The sequence below is a fragment of the Carcharodon carcharias genome, chromosome 2 (assembly GCF_017639515.1).
Source record: "Carcharodon carcharias isolate sCarCar2 chromosome 2, sCarCar2.pri, whole genome shotgun sequence".
NCBI classification, from domain to species: domain Eukaryota; kingdom Metazoa; phylum Chordata; class Chondrichthyes; order Lamniformes; family Lamnidae; genus Carcharodon; species Carcharodon carcharias.
This window is the reverse complement of record NC_054468.1, coordinates 13,473,197-13,490,827: the sequence shown is the minus strand read 5'-3', so window position 1 is coordinate 13,490,827 and position 17,631 is coordinate 13,473,197. Positions and strand designations below refer to the sequence as shown.

Below are 17,631 nucleotides of genomic sequence, written 5' to 3'. Positions count from 1 at the left end.
TGAATCCCCTACTATCAAATCCTGGGGGTTATCATTGATCAGAAGCTGAACTGGACTTGCCATATGAATACTGTGGCCGCAAGAGCAGGTCAGAGGCTAGGAATCCTGTGCCAAATAACTCATCTGCTGACTCCGCAAAGCCTGTCCACCATCTATAAGGCACAAGTCAGGAGTGTGATGGAATACTCTCCACTTGCCTGAATGAGTGCAGCTCCAGCAACATTGAAGAAGTTTGATACTATCCAGGACAAAGCAGCCCACTTGATTGACACGCCATCCACAAACATTCACTTTCTCCACCACCGATACACAGTGGCAGGAGTGTGTACCATCTACAAGATGTGCTGCAGGATATCACCAAGCCTCCTTAGACAGCATCTTTCACATCCACAACTGCTACCACCTAACAGGACAAGGGCAGCAGATGTATGGGAACACCACCAACTGGAAGTTCCCCTTCAAGCTACACATCACCCTGACTTGGAAATATATCACCATTTCTTCACTGTTGCTTGGTCAAAATCCTGGAACTCCCTCCCTAACAGCACTGTGGGTGTACCGACATCCCATGGATTGCAGCAGTTGAAGAAGACAGCCCACCACCACTTTCTCAAGGTCAATTAGGGATGGGCAATAAATGCTGGCCTCACCAGTGACACACACATCCCACTAATGAATGAAAAAAAGCTCATCTTAAGGTTAGGAAAGCTAGTATCAGAGCTGCCAAAATGCCACAATGGGAAATAGGGTTATGGCTATCTATGGTAGTTATAGTATAAGGGTCAGGCACATATAGGGTTAAAGTGGGACTGAGAACAGTACCATCCACGCAGTGAGCTTTATGACCCACACTCAGGGTCAGCTGAGTGTTGGATAGATCTGTGTGTACCAGCAAGCAGAACGACAGCGCCCAAGTTGTACCCTTCACTGTATATTTGTAAATAATTCTAAGAATCCATAAAGACTTAGTTAACTTACGTATGACTACAAAGACTTCTTCAGACCTACTGAACTGTAACCAACATCCTACAACAGTAGCTACAGTAAAATATTTTATTTTAGTTATGTTCGGATAGTCAGAGGGTGATAGAGGACTGCATAGGCACTTAAAGAATCCCTTAAGGCAGGTTTAAAATTGGGGTATGGCATGCGGTGGATATGGTTGATGATAAAAATTCTAAAGGAGAGGCAGGAAGACGAGAATAGGATTTGGTGCTTGAAGAAGAAGTTGCCGGAGAAGCAAATGGAGACGTCTAAATAAATCATGTTGTCACCACCATGTTTGTGCTAGAGATCGAGTTAGTGGGAAATATGGCCAGATATGGAGGTTCTGACATGAAGCAAGGGGTTGCCATCTTTGAGTCTAGTTTTAGTCTGAATGTCAACATAAACTTCTATGTAATAAGATAATGCTTACAGAAATAATAGGGCAGTGACAATAGGGGATGTCAGCTCCCCAAATGTTAACTAGGATAAATCAGTGTTAAAGTTATGGAGGGCTTAGAATTCTTAAAATGCATTCAGGAGAACATTTTTAGGTAGTACGCAGCAACAAGAGAACAAGAAATGGGACAGTTCTGGACTTAGGTTTATGTAATTAAACTGGGCAGGTGGAAAGGTTATCAGTGAGAGAGCATTTTAGCAGCGTTATTATACTTCATTTAGATTTAGCATAGTTAAAGAAAAAGACAAGAGTAAATGCTTTCAACTGGGGAAAGCCCAATTTTACTAAGCTGAAATGTGATTTGGCAAAATTGGACTGTACAACTGTTTGAATGTAAATCAGTGTCAGAGCATTGAAGGCAGAGAAAAAGAGAGGGTTGAGAACAAATATATTCCCACAAAGGAAAGGGTGGGACTCCCAAATCTAGATGCCCTGCATATCAATGAGCATGCAGAGTAGGATAAGGCAAAAAAGGGACCTTATATCAGATACTAAGAGCTCAATACTGTAGAAAACCTAGAGGAGTACAAAAAGTATAGGGTTGAAATTGAAAGGAGAATTGGAAAGCAAAGAGAGGGAATAAAAATATACTGGCAAGTAAAATTAAGAAACTAAACAAAGAGTAGAGCCCATGTGTGCGGAGGTGGAGGACAAGGGCATAGTTCTTAATTAATACATTGCTTCTGTCTTCCCAAAAGAGGGGGATGATGCAGACATTGTAGTTAAGGAGGAGGAGTGTGAAATATGGGATAAACATAGTGAGAGTGGAAATATTAAGTGATTCAGCATATTTGGAAGTAGCTTTGCATGAAATGTATCCCAGGCTGCTAAAGTAAACAAGGGAGGAAATAGCAGAGGCTCTGATTATCATTTTCCAATTATCCCTGGCTACAGGTGTCAGGGGACTGGAGGCTTGCTAATGTACAGTTGTTCAGAAAGGGAGGAAAGGAGAGACTCAGTAATTACAGACCAGTCAATGGTGGGCAATTGGAAAAAGTGCTGAGGGGCAGTATTTATCATCATTTAGAGGGGCATGGATTAATCAGGGACAATTTATGTGGATTTATTAAGGAAAGATCGTGCCTGTCTAACTTCATCGAAATGTTTGAGAAGGAGGGTCGATGGGGGTAGTGCATTTGATGTAATCCACATGGAGTTTTGTAAGGCTTTTGACAAGGTCTAACATGACAGACTGGTCAGAAAAGCAAAATCCCATGGGATCTAAGGGAAAGTGACAAGTTTGATCCAAAATTGATTCAGTGGTAGTGAACAGAGGTGCTTTTGATGCTGAAAAGCTACCAGTGGGGTTTGCAGGGCTCAACACTTGGTCACTTGCTTTTCGTAGTATATATTAATGATTTGGACTTACATGTAGGGTCATGATTAAGAAGTGGCAGATGATACAAAAATTCGCCCTGTGGTTGATAATGAGGAAGAAAGCTGTAAACTGCAGTTCGATACCAATGGTCAGGTGGGTGAAAAAGTGGCAAATGGAATTCAATACATCCATTTAAATACATTTGGGGAAGATAAATATGGCAAGGAAATACACAATAAATGATAAGATACTGTGAAATGTAAAGGAACAGAATGACCTTGAAGTGCATGTCCATTGATCCTGAAGGTAGCAGGATAGGTATTCAAGGTGGCTAAGAAGGCATATGGGATACTTGTCCTTTATTAGCCAATAGGATTGGTGGGGTTTGAATTTCATTGAGGGATTGGACACGAGCAGCAAGCATTAGTTTGACAGTGATGGGCGGGAGCAAGGTTTCAGATCACTTCATTTCTCATCGGGTCAGTGATTTATTTTTAAGGTTTACTGCAAATATTCTCACAATTTATCTATTAATGACTGTGACTGAAAATTATACAGCAGAGCTTTAACCCAAAGTCCACTTGTTGCTCAGGTGTCTTCACACAGCAAGATGTTTGAGGTCCTAATGTGGAGGCAGTGATTCCCCACATTAACCTGCTCCTTCAGCCCGTTCCTGGGACTTGCTTCCCCTTACCATTCACTTGCGCCTTGCTGCCGGCTTTCTGTGATGTCACTTCTGGCAATGTCTCCTGGAATATGAGGAGGTTGGTGGGGGAGGGTGGGTGGTGGAGATGCCAGGCCTAGGGAGGCAAATATACTTACACTGGGATGAAAGCAAAATACTGTGGATGCTGGAAATCTGAAACAAAAACAGAAAATGCTGGAAAAACTCAGCAGATCCAGCAGCATCTGTGGAGAGAGAAACAAAGTTAACATTTCGTGTCTGTATGATGAGGAAGGATCTTACGGACTCGAAAAGTTAACTCTGTTTCTCTCTCGACAGATGTTGCTAGACCTGCTGAGTTTTTCCAGCATTTTCTGTTTTTGGACCCTTACACTGGGCCTGGCTATGGACCAAGTACTGGAAAGTAGCATATGGCTGGAGAGCTCTTTTTAAGCCAGCATCAACAAGCTTATTTTAAATTATTTCATGGGATGTGGGCATCACTGGCTAGGCCAGCATTTATTGCCTTTCTCTAATTACCCTTGAGGAGATTGTGACGAGCTGCCTTCTTGAACCATTGCAGTCCATGTGATGTAGGTACACCCACAGTGCTGTTAGGAAGGGAGTTCCAGAATTTTGACCCAGCGACTGTAAAAGAATAGCAATATAGTTCCAAGTCAGGATGGTGTGCGGCTTGGAGGGGAACTTGTAGGTGGTGGTGTTCCCATGTGTCTGCTGCCCTTGTTCTTCTTGGTGGTAGAGGTCACGGGTTTGGAAGATGCTGTCAAAGGAACCTTGATAAGTTGCTGCAGTGCATCTTGTAGATGGCACACACCGCTGCCACTGTGTATCAGTGGTGGAAGGATTGAATGTTTAAGGTGGTGGATGGAGTGCCAATCAAGTGGACTGCTTTGCCGTGGATGGTGTCAAGCTTATTGAGTGTTGCTGGTGCTGCTTGGATAAATGTCTTCCTTCTGTGCTGTAAATTTTCTGTATTTCTTTGATGGTACAGCCCAGTTTGTGAGTGAGCAGATTGGAGGGAAGAGTTGTGATAATTGTGATAATTATATAATTATTATTTAAAGTTGGGGAAGAAAAAGAAAATGACCAAATGTGGATCCCTTTTTAGTTCGCATGTGCACAGAGCCTGAGGGATACATACAAAATGATCCACTTCATCAGTATTTGCAGTTGCCTGAATGCAGCATCCCACATCAGTATAGAATAACTTTACGAATTAAGTACTGAAAAAACTGGAGAAGGATGAGAAGGAGCCAAGCAAGGCTGGTGTTGGTTAATACGAAGGCTGGTACCTTGTTTATCCAATCTTCCCTCTCGACCTACAACTGAAAGATGCCCCCCCAGTGTAGTCCATCTACCAATTTGTTCTGCCTCCTTTCTGACATCCTATTCTATCCATCAACATTATCTTGCAATGTTAAGAGTGAGAGTTCTTCCCCTTCCCCTGCTGTCGCTGCAACCCCAATCCTGATACCAGTGGCTAAAAAAACAATATGTTACACTCCCTCTTTTATGTGCACTCAGCACCAAAGCTCAGATTACTCCTTCTGTATACTGGAACCCACAGAACAATGGGATGGGAAAGGGAGGGAGGCAAGTGAAAGGGAAGGTAGAAGAAAAGAGATAGGGAGAAAAGGGGAAGTTGAAGAAAGGGGAAGATATGAAAGGGGAGGGGAAAGGAAGTGAGAACTGGGATTGGTGGGGAGGTAAGTTTAGGAGGTGGGGAATGATTCATTACTTTGTTCTCCACGCCACCATAGGGCTGCCCTTTCATTCTTGTCAGGACCTTCTACACCTGTCAAAGCTGCCTCACTAAAGGAGTATGTAAGAGCTTTTCCCCAGGATCCCATCTCAAGTACTGCCACAGCAAAAGCACCTTTTCACACTGCTGCCACATCCTAGAAATATTGATTCATGTCCTCCAGGACACGAGGATCCTCCCCAGTACAGCTAGACACTACAGCTCTTGAAGTGTTTGGTTGGACTCGTGGGGAGGTTTCCATTATGTGACAGTACTGAGGTGAGAACCCATGAACTGGCAATAAAGATTCTATGGGGATGGGGGTTAGGAGCCTTATCAGCATGGAGGAGGTGAACAGAAAATCACTGCCTCCTCCACTGGATGATCCTTCACAATCCATCACTATTAGAGCCCTGAAACCCCCACCCCGCCTCCCAATCTTGCTGATCTCAGATCTACTTCCATCTCTACTCTGACAGACATGGTTACCTTCCCAAAGTTGCCCCACCATGAGAGTTATTTATCTTCCTAATTCGGCCAAAATGCTTGAGCCACTCCGTTGCCACTTCAAGCTACAACAAAGGTACTGCTTCCCATTGCTGACAGACTCCTTCCATCTGCAAATGTCCCCAACCTTCCAATGAAACTAAACACCAGGGACTCCTTCAATGTGATGGGCTAACTCCCATATTCCCTCTTTATAGTGTTGTTGAGCCCCAGGACTCTGTGAGGCATCTGAAACCCACACATTCAACAGGTAGTATTTGATAGGAATATATAGTCCTAATCTTGAAGGCACAACAGCATCTTCTGCTGGTGGAGCGACCTCCCACTATGTGCAGAGGCTATCATCTCCATTGAGGTGCCAGAGGCTCCATGCCCCAAAAAGGGTGCTGCAACCAGGAACGATCGCACTTGTGGAGATGTACCCAGAGGAGTTACCCCTCCACTTCAAGAGTGTTAACAGCTTCACCTCTAATAATTTTAACATTTTAAATGCATGGCTCTGCAGGTGTCTCCATGTTGAGGTGCCCTTGGTGTCCTTGACATCCCTCAGCAGTGCTCAACTCTCCTTGTGCCGTTGCCAAGGCTTGAAAGCTGCCAGCCCTGTGATTGGGTTGGCAGCATCGAGAGCCCATATGCCCTTTTAACAGGATAGCGAGCACGCAAATGGCAAATTAAAAGGCTGCCTCTGGGAAGGCTGCACTGTCGGGCACGCTGCCAGTAAGTATGGGCTCAGGACTACCATTTGGTCAGGGTCCTATAGTCTGTGGAAAAATCCAGCCCAATATCTCAATCAAAGGACAGCACCTTCAACAGTGCAGCACTTCTTCAGTACTAGAACACCACCTTAATTATGTTCTCTCATTCTGGAACGGGGTTTAAAACCATAAATTTACCAACTTAGATGCAAAAGATCCATCATCTGATCCAAAATGATACTTGATAGAATTATGTCTTTCATCAGTGTGCTCGGTTTCCTGCACTAAAATCCAACATGACAATAAATTGTACAGATTATACTACTGAGCTTGAGGATGGTGGGTTAAGGGTGATTTGAAATGCTGCAATATGAATGTGCCCCAACATTTTCACTGCCAATTATGAACAGGAGAACTGCTCATTTGGCCCATTCAGGCTCCTTCTGGTACTTTGGACTCTCCCTTCATGACATTGAATTGTTGACTTGGGGAAGCACTCTTACCTCTGAGTCAGAAGGTTATGAGTTCAAGCCCCACTTCAGAGGCGTCTTGTTTGACACTGAAACACAGTACTGAGGGAGTGCTGCACTGTCAGAGGTGCCTTTCAGGTGAGACATTATCCATCTCAGGTTGACCCAAAGGTGCTATTCAAAGAAAAGCAGCTAATGGAGCTCTCCCTTATTTATACTACAATCTAAAGAAAACTAGCTGGTCATTTATCACATTGCTGGATGTGAGAACTTGCAGTGTGCAAATTGTATTTTCTACAACAGCAACTGTACTTCATTGGCTGTAGAATCGGAGCTGAAGAGTTGTAAAAGATGTAGTAAAGATGCAATTCATTCTGTCTTTCTAATTTGATGGTAAGACATTTAAAAAATTATTCTTACATGGGACATGGGTGTCGCTGGCTAGGCCACCATTTATTGCCTATCCCTAATTGCCCTTGAGAAGGTGGTGGTGAGCCATCTCCTTGAACTGTTGCAGCCCATGTGGAGCAGGTACACCCACAGTGCTGTTAGGGAGAGAGTTCCAGGATTTTGACCCATTGACAATGAAGGAACAGCGATATATTTCCAAGTCAGGATGGTGTACGGCTTGTAAGGGAACTTACAGGTGGTGGCGTTCCCATGCATCTGTTGCCCTTAACCTTCTAAGTGGTAGAGTTCATGGGTTTGGAGGGTGCTGTGAAGGAGTCCTGGTGAGTTGCTGCAGTGCATCTTATAGGTGAGATAGATGAAGGATAAACATAAGGGATGATGGTAGGACACGACACCTTCAGCCATTGATCTGCAAAAAGGATGGAGAAACTTAAAAAAAAGCCTCAGGTTTGCTAAACCGGAGGGAACTCTTACATCCATCCAACATTTTCACCACTCGACCTGTTCTACTCCTGTGCTCTGTGTGGTGCTGTGCGTTACTTTAAAAAAAAATCAACTTTCGTGTAGATGTGCCTTTCGCCCTCCCCTCGTCTCTGCTCTGCTCGGCTCGCATCAGACTCTGCGCAATGCAATACGTGACTGCGTTTCTGATACTGTATTCAGAACCCGTGTCTGCTCAATGCGAGATGCATTAAATAGGATAGAGAAAGAGATGCAAGCTCCGTGACACCGGTGCAATGCAGGTAAGTCCATGCACCCTTCCCACAAAAATAATGCATAAAATCACTTTCACTTCCCTGCGGAGCTGCCCCCCCCCCACCCCCCGCGCCACGCTTGACGTGCCAGTTAATACAACGGGAAATAATTGTAATGACTAATTAAGCTAATTGCAGCTTTTTGCAAAAATCCCTTTCCGAGGGAATTCTAAGTAAGTTCTGCTTGAATTCGATTCGAAAATGACATGCAGTCAAATTGGTCTGAATATTTAGATTTCAGGTCCAGAAATGCAAGGCTGTGTGTTGTGTCTGTGCATTTTGTTTGCATCAGGTTTGTCACCGGCTAAAAAAAGCTCCATCGCTGAAGAATTAACCAGTCGAAACAAAATATTTAAAATGTATTGACAAGACGTCTGAAATATTGATGTAGGTTTCACTATCGTTTGTTGCAATTTGCAGACCCGCCGCAATTAGCGGAAGCTGCGGAGTTGTAATTCACTGATGGACATCACACAGTGCAATACAGAAAATGCATTTTAATTGCATATTGTTGATGGTTCATTTTTTACACATTGCCTGTTAGAACTGTGAGGTCAGCTTTGTTTATCAGACTTAACACTGTTCCTGCAGTTAAATTAACATGTTGGTAAAAGGACGACTAATACAATGAATGGAGTTTTATTCAAATGCTTGCCATCTTACTCCTCCTATCTATTCAAAAGCTTTCAGTTTTTAATTTTTTTGTGCAGTTAAGAGAAATGCCATTACTGAATTATATGCGAGACGTGACGTATTTACTATAGACAGGAGCCACTGAGCCTGCGTACAGCTTGCAATGTTCTCTGGGTGTTGTAGTTCTCTGGGTGTTGTAGTCCCCCGGGCTCTGGCCCAAGCTTCATGCTGAACCACGGTTTAGAGAGACGAATTCCAACAAAATGTTTGTGAACCGTTTTCATTATGTTACACATTAATGTTCCAGTTATGTTGTTTAATGATATTTCTGTTATGTGTCTGTAAACAAATAAAACAATCTTGCATTTTTATATAGCACCTTTCAGAATCTTAGGATGTCCCAAAGAGCTTTATAGATTGAGTTACTTTTGAAGTTCGTGACTGTTATAATACAGAAAATGCAGCAGCCAAGTTGGGCACAGCAGGTCCCACAAACAGCAAAGCGATAATGACCAGATGATCTGTTTTAGTGATGTTGGTTGAGGGATAAACAGTGACCATGACACGGGGGATAGTTCTCAGCTCTTCTGATGCAGTTTCTGACACTAATCCTAATTTGCTGTTGTTACATAGGCAAATGTGGCACCCAATTAGTATGCAGGAAGGTCCCACAAACAGAAAATGAACGGATGACCAAATGCTCAAGTTTTTTGATGGTGTCAGGTGTGGGATAATTATCGGCCAGAAGAATTCCCTGTCATGGGACCTTTTGCTTCTACCTGAGGGTAGACCTTGGTTTAATGTCTAATTTGAAAGGCAGCACCAATGACAGAGTTTAGCAATCCTTCAGTACTGTACTGAAATATCAGCCTGGTTAATAAGCTCAAAATCTCTGGAATGGGTCTATAAATGCACAAGTTTTGACTTAGAGGGTATCAACTACATCATAGCTCACACAGTGAAATGGTGACGTACAAGTTGAAGAAATTCACTCACTATTGTTAGTGTTATACTGTGGAAAGCTATGTGGTGAAGGATACTACTGCAACCTATCTTTATTCAATATTATATTTATTCACAGAGTGAAAGATTACTAGCATGCAACTCCTAACTCAATTACACCACAGTTTCAAAAAGTGTCTCTTTTTTGTGCTCAAGTGGAACCCCAATTAATGCCACCTGCATACAATTAAACACAATTAATATCCAGTTAACAATTAGATCACACTTTGAGCATTATTTCATACAGTATAACAATGAACACACTTCAGAAGCACATAATTGTCCATAACCTCTCTGGGATGTCCTGAGGTTGTAAAAGGAGATATATAAATACAAATCTGTCTATGTCCATTTCTGGTCACTGAGACATGGGAGAGATGTTGAAGCCTGGACGGGGTGCGTTGTAGAGCCATATGACTGTTATAAAGGACTGAATTATGCTGAAAAACTGAGCTGCAATACAAAATATTAAATAATATTGAAAAGGCAAATCTAAAGCACTACTTCAAATCAAACCATGACAATGAGGAAAGAGTCCCATTATCAAACTAGTGAAGGTAATTTAAAGCTAATGTTCTTATGGTATTGTTTGAAGAAGAGCGGGATAGTTTTCCCTGTGTCTCAGGCAATGTTTGTCTCTGAACTAACAGAGAAAAACAGATTATTTATATAATTATCACACATCTGCTTGTGCTATATAAATGCAAGTTGCTAGAGTATTTACGAACATATGAATATATGAATTAGGAGCAGGAGTAGGCCACTCAGCCTCTCGAACCTGCTGTGCCATTCAATAAGATCTGATCTGATTGTAACCTCAACTCCACACTCCTGTCTATCCCCAATAACCTTGCACCCCCTTGCTTATGAAGAATCTATCTAGTTCTGCCTTAAAAATATTCAAAGACTCTGCTTCTACCGCTGTTTGAGGAACAGAGTTCCAAAGTCTCACAGCCCTCTGAGAGAAAAAATTCTCCTTATCTCTGTCTTAAATGGCTGACCCTTATTTTGAAACAGTGACCCTGAGTTCTAGATTCTCCCACAAGAGGAAACATCCTTTCCATATCCACCCTGTCAAGACCCCTCAGAACTTTGTATGTTTCATGAAGTTGCCTGAACTCCAGTGGGGACAAGCCTAACCTATCCAACCTTTCTTCATAAGACAACCCTCCCATTCCAGGTACTAGTCCAGTAAAGCTCCTTTGAACTGCTTCCTATGCTTTTATATCCTTCCTTAAACAAGGAGACACAGTAGTCCAGATGTGGCCTTAGCAATGCCCTGTATAACTTATGCATTACGTGTCAAATGCCTATTGCATTGCCCATGGTCAGTTCACAAAAATAAGGGGTTGTACATATAAGCTGGTAATGAGCTGTGAGAAAGGCTTCAGAAATTCCAACAGAGCCACCTTGTTCCAAGAGGGAGTCACTGCCCTTGACATCACTGCCCTTTGACCAAGTATGGCATCAAGGGGCTCTAGACAAATGAGTCAGTGGAAATCAGGGGGAAACCCCTCTGTTGGTTGAAGTCATAACTGCACAAAGGAAGATAGTTGTGGTTGTTGGAGGTCAATCATCTCAGTTCCAGGACATCAATGGAGGAGTTCTTCAGGGTAGTGTTCTTGGTCCAGCCATCATCAGCTGTTTCCTCAATTAACTTCTTCCCATTATAAGTTAGAAGTAGGGATGTTCATTGATGGTTGCACAATGTTCAGCACCATTCGCGACTCCACAGATACTAAAGTAGTCCACATCCAAATGCCTCAAGACCTGGACAACATCCAGGCTTGAGCTGACAAGTGGCAAGTAACATTCGTGCCACACAAGTGCCAGGCAATGACCATCTCCAACAAGAGAGAATCTAACCATCGCCCCTCGATATTCAGCGGCATTACCATAACTGAATCCCCCAGTGGCAACATCCTGGGGGTTACCATTGACCAGAAACTGAACTGGACTAGCCAAATAAATACTGTAGCTACAAGAGCAGGTCAGAGGCTAGGAATCCTGTGGCGAGTAATTCACCTACTGAACCCCCAAAGCCTGTCCACCATCTACAAGGCACATGTCAGGAATGTGATGGAATACTCTCCATTTGCCTGGCTGAGTGCAGCTCCAACAATACTCATGAAGCTTCACACCATCCAGGGCAAAGCAGCCTGCTTGATTAGCACCCAACCCGCCAACATTCACTCCCTCCACCACTGATGCACAGTGGCAGCAGTGTACCCCATCTACAAGATGCACTGCAGGAATTCACAAAGGCTCCTTAGGCAGCACCTCCAAACCCACAACGACTACCATCTGGAAGGACAAGGGCAGCAGATACACCACCACCTGCAAGCTTCCCTCTCAGCCACACACCATCCTGACTTGGAAATATAATACGGTTCCTTCACTGTTGCTGGGTCAAAATCCTGGAACTCCCTTCCTAACAGCAGTGGGTGTACACATGGGCTGCAACAGTTCAAGGAGGCAGCTCGCCACCACCTTAAGGGCAATTAAGGATGGGCAATAAATGCTGGCCTAGCCAATGTTGTCCGCATCCCATGAACGAAAAAAAACAAACTACGTTATGACATTTGAGATGGCAAATTTGAATGAAAAACGTGGACATAGTAATTTACAATAGAAAGAATAAACTTTTCATTTACATAGTGTGTTTCATGGCTACAGGGCATCCCACAGATATTTTTGTTGTGTGGCCGCCTTTACAATGTAGGGAAATGGAATACCCAAATTGTACACAGCAGGATCGCACAAATAATAGTATGGTAAATTACTGACTGACTTGCTTTTTTTCAATCATGTTGGTTAAAGAATTAATTTGGTCCAGACAATTGGAAATCTTGACATTAAATCATAAACAAGAATTACGACAATGGGAACTAAGGCTTCTAGAGAACAAATGCCTATAATAATATGCAGATATGTAAATTGACTATTGGAAAATGCACCAAATTAGATGTCAAAAGATAAAAAATAAACTTGGAGAGCATACCCCTGAGTCTACCCAGAAATTAGATTTTATATTCCAAACAGTTTACCCACTTCAAAAATTGTCACAAGAGTACTGCCACAGTGCTGGGTCATTGAACTTTGGTAGAACCTGTGCTGCCATTCATTCTCTACTGCCAATTGTGCACTTTACTTAGTGCCTACAGCTTTGCTTGGTAGTCTACTGTCGATTGGCAGCTTGCCAGTTGGGTGAAGTCCAAGGGTCATTTTTGCTCAGATTGGCATTCTAAGCTGAGACTATGAAAGTGTCATGCCAATAAATTACTGGCAGTAGGCATAGATTTTTCTCAAACTGGAAAAGAGTGGGAAAAGCTGTGTCTTACTGTTTTGGTGCATCAGTATGCACTGCTTTCAGGGTTCTTGGTGATTTAAGTTCCCAGACTTGGTGGGACTGATGTGGAGGTGGTGAAAGAAAGTTGGAAGGAAGTACAACTAAAAGCAGCCTTTTTGTTGTTAAACTTTGGATTGGGATAGATACAATTCTGAGGGAGCGGTGCCTGCATATGATAAGACATGAGGCGGGAGAAAGTGGGAAGGAAAGGAATCTTAACATCGAACAACGAGAAAGCAAAATTCAACACTGAGAGGATTAACAAAACATGTTTCTTTCAATGTTTAATTAGTTTGCTGTCAAATCTGTGGAAAATCAAGTGCAAACCTGCTTGCCACTTAGATATAATTACTGTAACTTAGTAAATATTAGCTCAAAGGATATTTTGCTTAACCCTGGACTGTCAGGATGTTTGTGTAAAAAAAAAAATAATTTTGCTGAGAGACATTTGTAGACATGCATTAAATCTAAGAATGAAAACATGGAGACATTTGACAGTAATAATGCCCCAACTGCCAGATTTGCACTTCAGATAACCCAGCAATACCCATTGCAAAGAGTTTATTCTGTGTAAGAACTTGTCCGTTCGTCTCCCCATGACTGCTGCCACTGAAATTGCACGGACCTCATTGAAACATACCTACCTGTAATCCTCATCTATGCTGTTACACCTTCCTTCACCTCCTGCCTCCACACCACTCCCTCTACACATTGGACTCTCACTAGAACCTTCAAAGGGTATCTATCTTCAGTCATCTGTGCACATGCCCTAATCACCAAATTCTTTTCACCTCCACCCCTCCCCATCTTACTACATGCAGGTCACTTCTTTTGACTTAAAAATTGGTCATTCTGCCCTTCCATCTGATAACCACCATCTTGCAGGCACTGTGGAGTCCAAAGTCACCTACCCCCTGCTTCTGTTCTTTTCATCGAAAACACTGAGAAACCAATTAAGATTGAATCTGTCATGGAAGGTATATGGGAGAAAAATAGGAGCTGTACAGAAAACAGTAAATTTCCATGCAATGGCAAAAATGCTGAAAGTAAAGAAGTGTAAAGAACAATGGACAGGAACAAATTAAAGAATTAAATAAAGAATTAGATGAAAAGAATGTAAGGGGGAAGGCACCTTTCATATTTGGCAAAATCGTTTCAATAACTCGTGAACTATTGTTGGGCTCAGATTGTTGGTCACGTCAGAAGTTAAGTGAAGAGCTGGCCTAGTTGCAGAGAGAAATCATTTGAAAATAAAAAGAGAAACTTGGGACATGTGTGCAGTTGTGATTGGAGCACTTGTGAAGGAAGCCTGAGTTGATGAAAAAAAACTGGCTTCACAACGGATTGAAGAAGGTGTTTACAGTTTGGAAACCGGCAGTCATAGAGTCTTACCACATAGCAGGAGACTATTCGGCCCATCATACCTGCGCTGATGCTTTGAAAGAGCTATCCAGTTAGTGCCACTCTCTTGCTCTTTCCCTGTAGCCCTGATAAGTTCAGGTATTTATCCAGGTCCCTTTTGAAAGTTGCAATTGAGTCTGCTTCCACCACCTTTCAGGCAGTGTATTCCAGGATATAACAACTCACTGTGTTTAAATAAAACATCCTCAGCTCTGCTTTATTTATTTTGGCGATTTCTTTAAAATAATAGTGATACTGCCTATTCCACAAATGACAGAGCTTAATCTGCTAACATTTTTTATGGAGATGATAGAAAGCCATTGACAGGTTATACTGAAAATAATTAATAACCCCCAGAAAATTTTGAATTTTGACACTTTAGCTGGTATATAACAAGCGCCAGTGTAGGTGACCATGATTCTTTTTATTTATTCATTTCCGGGATGTCGGTGTTGCTGGCAAGACCAGCATTTATTGCCTGTCCCTAATTGCCCTTGAGAAGGTGGTGCTGAGCTGCCTCCTTGAACCGCTGCAGTCTCTGTGGTGCAGGTACACCCACAGTGCTGTTAGGGAGGGAGTTCTAGGATTTTGACCCAGCAACAGTGAAAGAACGGCGATATATTTCCAAGTCAGGATGGTATGTGGCTTGGAGGAGAACTTCCAGACATCCAGGTGGTGGTGTTCCCATGTATCTGTTGGCTTTGTCGTTCCACATGGTAGCAGTTGTGGGTTTGGAATGTGCTGCCTAAGGAGCCTTGGTAAATTTCTGCAATGCATCTTGTAGATGGTACACACTGCTGCCACTGTTCATCGGTGGTGGAGGGAGTGAATGTTTGTGGAATGGGTGCCAATCAAGCATGCAGCTTTGTCCTGGATAGTGTCAAGCTTCTTGAATGTTGCTGGAGCTGCACTCAACAGGCAACTGGAGAGTATTCCATCACACTCCTGACTTGTGTCTTGTAGATGGTGGACAGGCTTTGGAAAATCAAGAAGTGACATACTCACCTCAGGATTCCTCAACTCTGACCTGCTCTTGTGCCATTGTATTTATATGGCTAGTCCAGTTCAGTTTCTGGTCAATGCTAACCGCCAGGATGTTGATAGTAGGGGATTCAGTGATGGTAATGTCATTTATTGTCAAGGGACAATGGTTATATTCTCTCTTGTCATGCCTGGCACTTGTGTAGCATGAATGTTACTTGCCACTTGTCAGCCCTAGCCTGGATATTGTCCAGCTTTGCTGCATTTGGACATGGACTGCTTCAGTATCAGAGCAGTTGCAAATGATGCTGAACATTGTGCAATCATCAGCGAACGTTCCCACTTCTGACCTTATGATGGAAGGATGGTCATTGATGAAGCAACTGAAGAGGTTGGGCCTAGGACAGTACCCTGAGGAACTCCTGTAGTGATGTCTTGGAACTGAGATAATTGTCCTCCACCAACCACAACCATCTTCCTTTGTGCTAGGTATGACTCCAACCAGTGGAGAGTTTTCCCCCTGATTCCCATTGCCTCCAGTTTTGCTAGTGCGCCTTGCTGCCACACTTGGTCAAATGCGGGCAGTCACTCTCACCTCACCTCTGGAGTTCAGCTCTTTTGCCCATGTTTGAACCAAGACTGTAATGAGTTCAGAAGCTGAATGACCCTGTTGCAAGTGAGCAGGTTATTGCTAAGCAAGTGTCGTTTGATAGCACTGTTGATAATCCCTTCCATCACTACTGATGATCGAGAGTAGACTGATGGGGTAGTAATTGGCCAGGTTGGATTTGTCCTGCTTTTTGTGTACAGGACATAGCTGGGCAATTTTCCACATAGCCGGGTAGATGCTAGCATTGTAGCTGTACTGGAACAGCTTGGCTCGTGGTGCGACATGTTCTGGAGCACAAGTCTGTAGTACTATTGCTGGAATATTGTCAGGACCCATAGCCTTTGCAGTATCCAATGCCTTCAGCCGTTTCTTGATATCACATAGAGTGAATCGAATTGGCTGAAGACTGGCACCTGTGATGGTCGGGATCTCTGGAGGAGGCCAAGATGGGTCATCCACTTGGCACTTCTGGCTGTAACTTGTTGCGAAAGCTTCATCCTCCCTGAGGAAAAGAAGAAAGAAAAATTTGCTTTTCTTAGTGCCTTTTATAATGTCTGGACATCCCAAAGCACTTCACAGCCAATGAAATACTTTGGAAGTGCGGTCACTGTTGTAATAAGGAAATGCAGCAGCCAGTTTGTGCAGACCAAGGTCCCAAAGTGACTAGAAAATCTGTTTCATTGGTGTTAGTTAAGTATATATTGGCTTGAACAACTGGGAAGAACTCTCCTGCTGTTTTTCAAAGTAGTGCAGTGGGAGCTGTTACGTTCACCTGAGATATCAGATGTCTGATCAAAAAGACAGCACTGACAGAACAGCACTCGCTCAGCACTGCAGTACGAGCTTAGATTTTTGTGCTCAAGCCTCTAGGGTGTGTCTCATACCCGCAGCATTCAGATTCCGAGGTGAGAGTGCTACCAGCTGAACCATGGCTGACAGTTTTCTAATGTGGGAATAGAAATGACATGGTGGCACCCTGGCTGAATCATTTCTTTCTTCTTGACCCAAAAACGCTAATGTCACCAAAACTGTCATTCCAACTCTACTGAGATTGTTCAACGCTTCTGAAAGTGCCTAAACATGGTGGTTTTCAAGTTAAAGCTGTTATGACATCTGAAGATCACAGTTTAAGTCCCATTCTGACGTGCTTGTTTCACTGCTGTATTTAATTGTATGGAGAAAAAGTGCTGACAGTTGTCCCTTAAATTTTATATTATCATTCTGTTTCTTAACAGATAGAAACCAGCCCCTGCATAGAGCTTACCAGAGGTTTAAGCACAAGAATCATTTAGATGTGACATGGCTGCATTCATATTTTTAGGGACAGGAGCAGGCCATTGAGCCCCTCGAGTCTGCTCTGCCATTCAGTTAGATCATTGCTGATTTGTGCATCAAATCCATAACCCTGCCTTTGATCCATTTCTTGATACCCGTATCCAATAAAAATCAGTTCATCTCAGTCTTAATATTTTCAATTGACACAGCATCCATTGGGGTGAGAGTTTCAAACTTCCATTATCTTTTCTGTTAAAAAGTGCATCCTGACTTCACTTAGTGAAGTCAGTGCCCTCAGTGTAATCTTAAGATTGTTCCCCCTTGTTTTGGATTCTCCCAGCAGAGGAAATAGGG

General features: G+C 43.0%; 1 protein-coding gene across 9 annotated transcripts in view; it reads left to right on the top strand.

The window, feature by feature from the left end:
• The window catches only part of phc3 (polyhomeotic homolog 3 (Drosophila)), a 199,644-nt gene that overhangs the window by 69,958 nt on the left and 112,055 nt on the right, over positions 1 to 17,631 (top strand). The window contains exon 1 of one of the 9 annotated variants that reach the window (XM_041208137.1): positions 7,855 to 8,014. The exons of the other annotated variants lie outside the window; for them this stretch is intronic. The gene's annotated coding sequence lies outside the window, so the exon portion shown is untranslated. Of the gene's footprint in view, positions 1 to 7,854; positions 8,015 to 17,631 lie in introns of those variants that run through there. 9 annotated transcript variants of the gene reach the window in all.